This window comes from Thalia democratica, chromosome 2 (genome assembly GCF_965202585.1).
Source record: "Thalia democratica chromosome 2, ktThaDemo2.hap1.1, whole genome shotgun sequence".
NCBI lineage: Eukaryota > Metazoa > Chordata > Thaliacea > Salpida > Salpidae > Thalia > Thalia democratica.
This window is the reverse complement of record NC_139166.1, coordinates 17,493,810-17,499,809: the sequence shown is the minus strand read 5'-3', so window position 1 is coordinate 17,499,809 and position 6,000 is coordinate 17,493,810. Positions and strand designations below refer to the sequence as shown.

At 26.4% G+C, this 6,000-nt stretch overlaps 3 non-coding genes across 3 annotated transcripts; 1 reads left to right on the top strand and 2 right to left on the bottom strand.

The window, feature by feature from the left end:
* Positions 1 to 12: 12 nt before the first annotated feature.
* Positions 13 to 85, bottom strand: Trnav-aac (transfer RNA valine (anticodon AAC)). Its single transcript has one exon. It is a non-coding gene; the product is annotated as a tRNA-Val (tRNA).
* A 1,587-nt stretch (positions 86 to 1,672) lies between these two features.
* Trnap-agg (transfer RNA proline (anticodon AGG)) lies at positions 1,673 to 1,744 on the top strand. The gene has a single exon. It is a non-coding gene; the product is annotated as a tRNA-Pro (tRNA).
* Positions 1,745 to 5,368: 3,624 nt separating this feature from the next.
* On the bottom strand, positions 5,369 to 5,441 carry Trnaa-agc (transfer RNA alanine (anticodon AGC)). The gene has a single exon. It is a non-coding gene; the product is annotated as a tRNA-Ala (tRNA).
* Between the last annotated feature and the right edge of the window lie 559 nt (positions 5,442 to 6,000).

The following is a 6,000-nucleotide window of genomic DNA, read 5'->3' as shown; positions in this document are numbered from 1 at the left end:
AAAAACAAAATATGTTTCCACCCGGGCTCGAACCGGGGACCTTTCGCGTGTTAGGCGAACGTGATAACCGCTACACTACGGAAACACTTGTTGGTAACCTATACCGCGCGTATATAAATCTTTTAAGTTACTCGGTTTCAATTGGCTGAATTTGAATTGCTATCACACATGTGAAGTGATGTAATGGTATGTATAAAAAAGATAATATTAAACCTATAAACTTCTAAAAAATAAAATCTATAAGTAATATACAAAACTAATTATATAATGCGCTCAAAATTAAACAGTATCCTTCTTTGAGATTGTTTAACTAGTTTTCTAAGCAATATGATTTGATTACTTATATTATACTATTTTGTGCACAATGAGCACAATTTTTAAAATATCGTTTAAACTTTATACTTATTTTAAAAACTGTAGTTATAGAAGCTTAATGTTTTTTTCTAGATAAAGACGAGTATTATATTTAATTTATAAAATAGATATGCATATAAAATTGTCAAATAAATTGTCTTTCGTTAAAATATAATTAACATTTACTAATTTATTTTCGATGCATACAAGTAAAAGCAAAACAAACTTTAAAAATAGTACATTCAAATAAATGTTTGACGGATTATTTAAATTTATAACATTAATATGTTTAAAAAATATATGTTGGTCTTAATAACATATATCAATATATTTTGGGATATTTTCGATTTTAAATTTTTTTGACTACTTTTAAGTATTAAAAAACTTGAATAATTATTAAATAGCATTCAGACAAAAATAAATTGTATAATTGAACTAACCGTTTGTTACACCCATTCAATTCATTTTAAATACAAATTGAATATATTTTTTAGTATTCACTAAATATTTTGATTCAATTTTGAGAATAATTTCCAAACTAAAACTTGTAAAAGAGTGTATATGATTAGTAAATCAAAATAAAAAGTATAAAAATATAATCAAATTGAACAAAAGAAAGCTAAAAAAAATTGTTAGTTTTTTAAACTGAAAACACATAGATAATATTAGTAAATATTAAAAGCGTAATTTTAAACTTATTTACATACTATTTTTCATATTTACAAAAACTTTTTACTTAAATTAGTCATTAACTCTTTTACTAGCTCTAAGCTCTAAATGCTATCAAGTTAGAAACATATATACTTAAATAGAATTAGTTTTTAATTTGTAAAAAGGGTTAAAAACCAATTAGTGTTTAATAAACAAGTTTCAGTGTTTGTCTAATTTAGACTAAAATTATCATCTAAAACTTCAATTAGTTCTTTATAATCATGAAAAATCTTGTACCATACATAGCTACAAAGTTTTATTTTAATTAATGAAAAAGAATCATCAAAAGTAAAACAATTTTCTATGATAAGAGTTTTATAAAAATCTAAATTTATTTGACTGTAATTAATAAATACTTAACAAAAAACTACATATTATCAAACATACTTAAACATAATACTACTACTCTAGCTAGTTTAGTCTACAAAAGAGTATGCAATATTTCATAATAAATTCGTAAAGCTTATAAAACTTTTAAGCTTGTATTATCATTTGTTATAACGCTATTTATAAGCTAAGGCTTTGCTACTAAGAAATAAGAACAACGTATGCATCAGATACAATGTTGTTAAAATATATAATCAGCATTTGTTGTTGATCAGCACGTGGCCCGTTGGTCTAGGGGTATGATTTCCGCTTAGGGTGCGGGAGGTCCCGGGTTCAAATCCCGGACGGGCCCTTGTTTTTATTTGTTTAATTATTTTCTGATATTTTATTATGCAACATTAATCATTCTTAAAAACTATTACACAAAATTAGAATTGGAAATACAAAACTATACAACAATTTTATTGATTTAACATTATCTATTAAAACTAAAACTCAAAGTTTTTGTAATGGTTAAAATTGCTGGGCTATTAATAATAGTTTAAAAATGATTAATATTCTTTAATTAATGGTAAGCTTACTTTACTATAACCTAGTTTTTAAACAACTATAAAGTAGTGCTGTTACTAACTTCTAAAATAAAACTATAAACTAACATAGAAACTTTATTTAACCTTTGTTTTAATTGCTTCTCTATTTATCATTATTTTAGAGATAAATTATAGCATTTTACATGGCATTTAGCTGTTATAATCACCTAAATTAAGAAAATAAATAGTATTACATTTTTTACAAAAAAACACCAAGTCATAACACTATTTTTGGAATTGTCTTATTATAACTTTTACCAAATTTAATATATCAAATTAGTACTACACTGTCACCTTACACTAGTTTGTTTTTAAATTAATACAAATGACTTTAGTTTTTTAATTGCATTGTTATACAAAAACCTTATTTCGCTTGCTTAAACCATAAATCATTGTCTTTTGTTTACTTTTAGTTTAAAGTGTTAATTTAGTAGCGTATTTAAGTTACCTGTTATGCGCTCTTGAAAACAAAATTAAAATATTACTAAAATAAAAATCTTTTATTGCATAACTTTCAAAGCAACTACAAGTTTTAGTTTTAAATACTACTACATGAGCTTGTTATATGATTATAACTATTGCTAAATATATAAAACATAAACTTAACTAATCAAAACGTTCATGTTTTTTGCTTAACAACTTTTATTTTTGTATGTTATTAAACGTAGTAATCACTTCCAAATTTCAAATTTCTTAATAACTTTTACTTTATTTTTACTAACGTATAGGTGTAATGAAGTTTAAATTTAACATGATATTAGATTTGTTTATATGTATAAAACGGGTAGCTGTCTAAATTTCACGAGCGTACAAAATTGCACGAGGGGACAAAATTGCACGAGTGCACACAATTGCACGAAGATACTTTTGCATGAAGATACTTTTGCACGAGGGGATAAAATTCCACGAAGATAAAATTGCACGAAGATACTTTTGCACGAAGACACTTTAGCACGAGCAGACAATTTTGCACGGGTTAATCTTTTTTTTTTGTAATTTATTTATTAATTTTATTTTTCTTATTTATTAACATTTTACTATTACTGTTACCCCTAACCCTTACCCTTACCCTTGGTCGATAGCTTTCATTTTTATTTTTTCTGTATTTTTTTATCTTTCGTGCAAAAATTTAACTCATGAAAAATTAACCCTTGGTGCAAAATCGTCTTCGTGCAATTTTGTTCTCTCGTGCAATTTTTCCCCTCGTGCAAATTTGTCTTCGTGCAGTTTAGTAATCTCGTGCAATTTTATCTTTGTGCAATTTAGATCCGTTCCCGTATAGAACAGTATACAATCAACTTCAAATTCCCAATTTCTTTACTTTTAGCTACTAGTTGTGTAAGTTTTTAATTAAACTTAAAAATCTATTGTTTTTTTTGTTTCTACATTCATAAATTTCGTAATTTGTTTAAATCTTAAAAATAAATTAGTTCAAGTTGTTATGTTTTTACAATAGTGTTTTACTCTATCCAAGTCATGCTGTAAACATATATTGCTAAAAGCTTATCGAAAGTGTTTAAATTTTATTAAAACTTGTAACCTCCAGATGTAGGTACCTTTAATATTAAACTTAACTTATACTAAATAATGATACCAATAATACTTAGGCTACTCTATACAAAACTAGGCATGACATGAGTTAACATATTTTATATAAAGAACAATTGCAAACACTAACAAATATATAAAGAACATCAAATTTAGAAAACACTTTAAATGTGGTCAAAACCTTTACACAAGATTTAATCTAGCAAGAATATACTTTAAGAATGTATGAAACAAAATACGATTTAACTACTTAGAATGTAAATAAGAAATACTTATAAAAATAATACTAATCAAAAAACACTTTATATAAGACAAGAAAACAATATAAATGTCTATTCTTCATTATCACGTTTACTGCAGCAGGCTGTGGCTAGAATCTCCCCGTCTATCTGTTGTATCAGCTTATATAAAACATTCCATAACTCAATGTTGCTTCAGGGTTTCTGTTATGCACTTTATTTTCTCCCTTTGTCAAGTGTATTAAACTTGCATCAGTATAAAACTTGACCTTGCGAGCTTTCTCTTAACGCTTGAATGATTTTTTAGCTCAAAACTTCCAACCAAATCTAAACAGTAATCAAGTGCAACTTAATATCCTGCTACTAACTTCGAAAACTATTTTAAGAAATAATATTAGAAAATTAAACCGATTCATAATATTTACAGAAAATAATAGAATTTAGGTGCACTGTTGTTTAGAATTATTTGAAAACCATGTCATTTAAAAAGTATATTGTTATATGTTTTTAGTTATAAAAATTTATTAAAGATAGTTCTTAAAAGTATGATAAGTAAAAAAAAGAAAGACTTAAGTTTAAAAATACAAATCGTTGTCTCTAAAGTAAGTAGATAATATTCAGTAGTAAAAATATGTAGTAGATTGGCTTACTAACCAATATAACTAGCATTAACAAAATTGTGTTTCTGTCCGGGATTTGAAATCGGGACCTCACCCAGCCTAAACGGAAACCATACCTCTAGACCACTTGATCCTCCGACTGTATTGCATAATAAACTTACCACCTACAAGTCAGAACACTTTAAGAAAGCTTGCTTTATTCTACTTTAATTTATATGAAGTAAAAGTATCGCTTCACAGCGTTACAAACACTTAAGATATGTGAAAACTAAATTTTTGAGTTTGTTTGTGAAATCTTTATTTAATGATAGTTTAAAAACTTGCTACAAAAATCTTAAAAAACAAAGTCAATAACTGTAAAAACTGTGTTGTTATACATCACCTTAGATAAAACTAGTTTTTGTAACTAAAGTAATACATAACAACATTACAGTCTTCAAATTTGAGCAAAATCTAAAGAAAATTTTTCTATATGTATTAACATTTAAATAATTTAAATTAATAAAAACAAAACTTTAAAAAATACTCCATTAACTTCTTTTAGCTACAGGTGATTTTAGCAAACAAGCTTAAATATTTGTGTTATAACTTTAACTATTAGTTTTAGCAACATACATAATTAAATATAATTTCACGTGTTTAAAGTATTTCACTTCTTGAAAGCTTTACTTGAAGTCTGAAAAAAAATATTTTGCTTTTAAAGAACTTGCTTTATTGTTATGTATATAATATTAAATTCTATGTATTATTATATTTTATATAGAAATTGTTATACAGTTGAAATAAAATTTATTTATCTGTTTAGAGCATGCATTTAAAATATATACCACTTTCTGAAATACAGATTGTTTTAGTACTAGTTACTCTTATATATTAGTAGGAAATCATTAAACGTTTGTGCTAATAATTATTTAAAACTAGTTTGTAAACGTAAATAAATTTTTCATTGAATATTCTGTAACAGAACAGCAAAAATATGTGGAGGTGCCGGGCATCGATCCCGGTACCTCTCGCATGCTAAGCGAGCGCTCTACCATCTGAGCTACACCCCCACCTGGAAGTGATCATCCCGTGGCGTTTTTAAATAATCATATTTTTCGTCAAGTTCTTTTATCTTATCTGCTCGTTGCCTGGTAAGTGCGTTTATTTTGCACTAAGCTATCAATGATAATTAACTTCATCGATTTGACACTTGCTTATCATAGTAATGTGTATGTAGCAGGGGCGTAGCGTGGGGAGGGACACTGGCGCATGCGTGCCACCCAAAAAAAGGAAAATGTAAAAAAAAGAATGTAATATCTTTATCCTTTATAGTTTATTTTTTCTGCTTAGTTTGCCTTTTTTCAACTATGTTTATCTAGTATTCAAAAAGTTAAACGAAATTTTGAATACCAATTAATGACAAGTTAGAAAAGTACATGTTATTACTCAATATACTGATTCGGTGCGTAATTGCAAATGCGCACCGATGTTGATGAAAAACTCCATAAGGAAAAATTTTATAAGTTCATTAACTTCATAAGAATTTAGACTCAAACAGTACGCAGTTAATATAGCGCACCGCTGAAGTATAAGCTTATGGCAGATTATTTTTCTACAAAAAGTTTACAA